General features: G+C 38.3%; 1 pseudogene across 1 annotated transcript; it reads right to left on the bottom strand.

The window, feature by feature from the left end:
• Window positions 1–717: 717 nt before the first annotated feature.
• LOC107606567 (pentatricopeptide repeat-containing protein At1g71210, mitochondrial-like) lies at window positions 718–4,615 on the bottom strand (annotated as a pseudogene). The gene has a single exon (XR_015892147.1). The product of XR_015892147.1 is annotated as a pentatricopeptide repeat-containing protein At1g71210, mitochondrial-like (transcript).
• Window positions 4,616–5,254: the final 639 nt, after the last annotated feature.

Genomic DNA, 5,254 nt, shown 5'->3' with positions numbered 1-5,254 from the left:
CAAAGCATTTGTTCATGGCATTCAATTACTGATATTTGGTAATTAGAACTAGTTTGATCATGGCTCTGATACGGAAAAAAGACTCCTCAACCTAACTTGTCCATATCATAGTTTAAAAATTGAATCGAAAAGACTCATCAACCTTCTACCCAATTCTCCATACAACAAGAGAATGACTCACTTAACATCATTTGTTCACACTATGATTTCATCATGAAACAAAAAAAAAAAAAAAAAAAAGTGCTTTCGCACCTCTAATCACTCAATACTACGACTACAATGACTTAGGAGGTACTTATAACCTCTTATTAAGTTAAAACAAAGAAAACCCTAAAGCCCACAAACATAAAGTCCAATCTAATAATTAAATAAACAAAAATAAAAATATATCAAAATAAACTAATAACTTTTAAATAATATTTGATCTCTTCATATCACGAACATTTAAAGCACGTATCACTCTGTTGAGATTGTGCAAGTAGCCATCAAGAAGCTGCCACTACACTCTCTTCAGCATCATGCATCAACTATTGGATTGTCTTTGCCTTTGCCATGATGCATCATTTCATAATGGAATCTCATTTTTCAACCAATCATATTCAAGTCTAGAGTAAATTTGGACCAGGGAATAAGAAAATCAGAAAATAGAATGAAATATCTTACCTAGTTGCATCACATGTAATTAATTCAGTTACATGCTCTAATCACTCCTAGTTATAGCAATATCAACAAGACAACTTCCTTTATGAGGTTCTTTCATTGGATGAAATTACTTCTACATAGTTAGCATAGAGCCATAGACCAACTTTCCAAGGTTCTATGATTTTCTGATGGTGCAAAACAATAGTATAATCTTTAGCCAGTAGCCACCCAATGATGAAAACAATCAAGTGCGCTTATTTTCAGCATTCTTTTTCAATTCCTTCACTTTCATATATCACCCAAAAAAATAAAAATAAAAACCTCAAAGCAGCTTTGTCAACATCTTCAAATATATGAAGCTTAGATCCTTTGAACCATGACTCCATGAATTTTGGCAGTGCAAACACCAGAGAAAAAGATGCAATAGTTCAACGTTTTGCAAAATCCGGTGTGTTTCATTTTCTCCAATTTGAAATTTTGAAACACTTCTCAAGTAACGTCTCCCCAACTCCACCCTGCGATTTCTTCTTCCTCCTTTCTTTTTCTTCTCGTCTCTCAGTTTCTTTCAACAATATCAGTTTGTTGAGTTTTCAATTAGATTCTTTTTGCACTAAGCAGTAGACCTTATACGAAAAGCTCTCCCAAACTACTCTTACAACATTGGCTTTCAATCTGTATTTCTAAGTAGCAAGTTTCTAGCAAAATGAGTTCTAAGAAGAGTATAAACTTGTATGATCCCTGACAAATATAGATACTAAGCTCTCATAGTAATTTACTAGTATATGTTCATGAAAAGAATAAAAGAGGCCACCCAGAGATCAACATAGTTGATTCCTGTTTTTGAAAATTTTGAGGCTAATCATTTGATGAAATATGAGGAAAGCTTTGATGAATGGCAAACAGAAGTAAGAACTAAAATATGACTTCAAGTGCAAATTCTAAATAAGGAAGGGAGTCAAGCACACAATCATTAAAGAAACCAAGGTAAAAAAGACAGATTAATTCTTCTACAAACCAAAATAAGAGCCAGTAGAAGAGAGAACTATTGTCAAATAAAGATAAACCAATATAGCTTATGCTCAAATAAGAATGCAATGAAGACGTTGCAGATCAATGAGGGAACACCAATCCCCTATCTGAAGCTTCAACTTTGTATCATATTTGATTTTTTATTTCTTGGGCAATGACTATTACCATCAAATGAGGTTAAGATGCAATACATCAAACTTGCAAAAAAAACAGTATCAGATAAAAATGAAGTTAAATCAAATATCACAGCTTATGTAAATCTAATGTGATAACTGATAAATAATGCAATGTGGAAACTATTTTATTTCCCATTGCTTCCACACATAAAAAGAAGGGTTTTTTTTTGGTGGGGGAGGGGAATAGTCAACATAAAAGGATTGCACAGGAAGTAATATTAATAAATGATACAGATAAAAAAAAAAAACTAAATCCAATGCATCCAAGATAACTTCTTTCTTTTGATAAATATGCAATTCTAAAAAATATCCTTACCAAAATTGGGTGGACCATTTTGGATATCTAACGCATACTGACCACTTGTTCCTTAAATGAGCATTCAGGTTTCTCTGTAGGATAGTATCCTTTTACTTTCTTGAAACCACCTCTGAGCCTCGTCACTCATCCCATGCCTTTTGAAACCATAAACCATGGTGGTATAACGGTTGGGCTCAAAGCCCCTTCGACGCATCCTTTCAAACAACTCATAAGCCTTCCCCATATCACTCTTACATGCTTTTCTCAACAACATATTGTAAGTGTAAATGTCAAGTGGAAAGCACTTTGCTATTAATTTCTCCAAGTCCTCAACATGGCTAGCTCTATGATGACCATAAAATGCACCAACCACAAAGCTAAGCATTGACCAATCAGTTTTTCCCTCCTCTTTCACTCCTCTTAAACGAACACAGGCATTGTAAACTTCCGGTGAAAACATAGATTGATAAAGAAGTACGTTACCAAGAAAAGAGGTTAATCGACGTCCCATTTTCTTATACACATTAACAAGATTCACTGCCTCATGATATCTTTTCGATGAACAAAGCTCCAGTAGAAGATTCTCATGGCATTCAATGGTTGGATGAAAACCGTCTTTTAACATTTGGGGTAAGAGCAGATACGCAGGTTCAGGATTCTTGCTCTTGCAGAGAGAAACAACTAAGCAATTATATAACTTTTTAGTCGCCAATCCCAGGGACCAAACATTATTAAAGAAGATAAGAGCATCATAAGTCCTTCCACTTTTCAAATAAGCTTTCAACATAAGAATTAGAGAAGATGAAGTGGGCTGAATGCCATTCTTCTGCATCAACTCAAACACTTTCCAAGCCAACTCAGCCTGCTTGGCATGCCCAGCCGCATCAATGAAACAATCATAAATATAATGTTGACTATCATTATGGGACAGCATCTCAAACAAACTGAAAAGCAGAGACCTTGAATTGCCCATCTGAAGTAATCAACAAACAACAACTCTACATAGAGCCGGTGTCACTTTATGACCCTTCTCCTTCATTTCAATGAGAAGACGAGCAGCAAAATCTCCCCTATTCAAATAACTATCTTCCACTCTTCCCGCCCGGCACAGTGCCGTTATAAAGTTGTCATACGTGGAAGCATTAGGCATAATTTTCCAATCCAAGGCATTGCATGACTGATAAGCTGAAAGAGTTGCTCCATCATGATTGCCTTGGAATTGAAAATTATGACTAATGCTTCCTTGGACTTGAACAAATCAAGAGGGACATCCACCATCCCCACCTTGCAAAAGAAGCACAGCACAGCATTCATGGTAACCATATTAAGTGGATCTCGACAAACCAGGCCACCCTTCACAAGGTCCCTTATCCAAACCCCATAAGCATGATCCAACGGAACCAGCCCCGAATCTCCAAACCCTCTAACCAACCTAACACCATGATCAAACCTATTGCTCCCACACAAAACACGGACAAGAAACACAAGAAACACTCACCTCGGAGCCAGGAAACTCCTTGACACCATCCACCAAGCCAAACAAGAACCCTTCAGCTTCATCCAACCTCCCCTGCTTACACAAACTCTCCATAACAAGGACATTGGTATACCGATTATCAAAACCCCTCATCCTAATCTGCCTAACAATGACATCAACAACATCGAAATAACTCTTCTCAACAAGGGCATTCAAAAGCACATGGTAACCAAAGGTATCCAAGTCCAAACCATGAAACATGGTGGAGTGCAATCTCAGGCTTACCCGCAATAGCATATCCAATGACGAGAGTATCATTGAACCGCGCACGAGGGTAGAAGGCGGGGCCATGGCGGCGGAAGGATCGGAGGAACTCGATGATGGTTGACATTGATCTGTTGCGTGCGAGGATTCTGAAGATGGCGGAGAAGGTGCCGCGCGTGTGGTGGAAGCCGGGCTGGCGGCCGGCCCAATCGAAGAAGCGGAGGCAGGGGTAGACGTGGGCGGCGGCGGTGCCATGGTGGAGTACGGTGAGGATGAAGGACTCGTCGAGACGGGGGAGTGTTAGGGCGGCGAGAGAGGCGTCGAGGGCGGCGTCAGAGCTAGAGTCCGTCGAAGAAAGAATCTGAAAGATTCGGGTGATGAGTGGGTCGCGCGTGTTGAACCAGTCCTTGACGGAGGATGCGACGTCGTTTTGGTTTATTTTTCTTAAGACGGTGTGGCAGTTATGAGAAGAAGAAGATGAAGAAGAAGAAGAAAAGGAATTGATCTGAATGAGAAGAGAAGAGAAGAGGGATCTGCGTTTGGTTACATGTTTTAGTGACTGTAGCATTGTGGATGTTCTCTCTCTCTCTCCGATGCCATTTCCATTTTCATTTTCATTCCTCAAACCCATTTTCACGCTCTTTCTTCAATTTTACACAAACCTAACCTAGCGGCTCAATTTTATTGATATGAAAGGAGGGTGTGTGTCATTTCCGAATATGGCATGATGGGATTTCATACTAATATATGGGGCAGCCTTTTTTCTAGTGTCAGGTGCTTTAGCTCGGACCCTAAGATATGTTTGTGTTTTAGTTTTGGACCAACAAATCGGTTGGTCCGATTTGAAGGGGATGAATTTTTGAATCCTCTGATACGCTTAATCGGACTCTCCGAGTTGCTAGTAGAGGGTATTTTTTTTTAATTCGTTTAACGAAATTAGAGGGTGCGAGTAGATTATTTTAATAATTTTTTGAATGAAGTATACCTAATTGGAGGATCCGACATGTTGGGGACTCTAAAAAAAAGTGTATGAATGCTGGTGAGACCCACTCGTGTCTTCTTCTTCTTCAACGGTTCTTTCCTCTGATTTTTCTTTCTCTATTTCTTCATTACTTAGCGTTCATATTAGTTACAGATCGAGTTTTCAAGTTTTTAATTTTGTTTATGGGATTAAAAGAAATGAGTGACAAAGTTTTATTGAAGGTGTATTATTTTGGTCAGATTTTATTACAAACATCTGAAGGAGTAAGATTTGTTTGTGAAAATCCGTTAGATATTGTGATTCCTTTCACAATCTCATTTGAAGAACTCAAAGGTGTGTTCTGTGAAAAGATCCATTCTGAGAGGGCAAGAAGAGTAGCCTGTATT

The sequence above is a fragment of the Arachis ipaensis genome, chromosome B7 (genome assembly GCF_059453495.1).
Source record: "Arachis ipaensis isolate K30076 ecotype BB chromosome B7, ASM5945349v1, whole genome shotgun sequence".
NCBI lineage: Eukaryota > Viridiplantae > Streptophyta > Magnoliopsida > Fabales > Fabaceae > Arachis > Arachis ipaensis.
The sequence above is the reverse complement of the archived record's forward strand: the minus strand, read 5'-3'. Positions and strand labels throughout refer to the sequence as shown.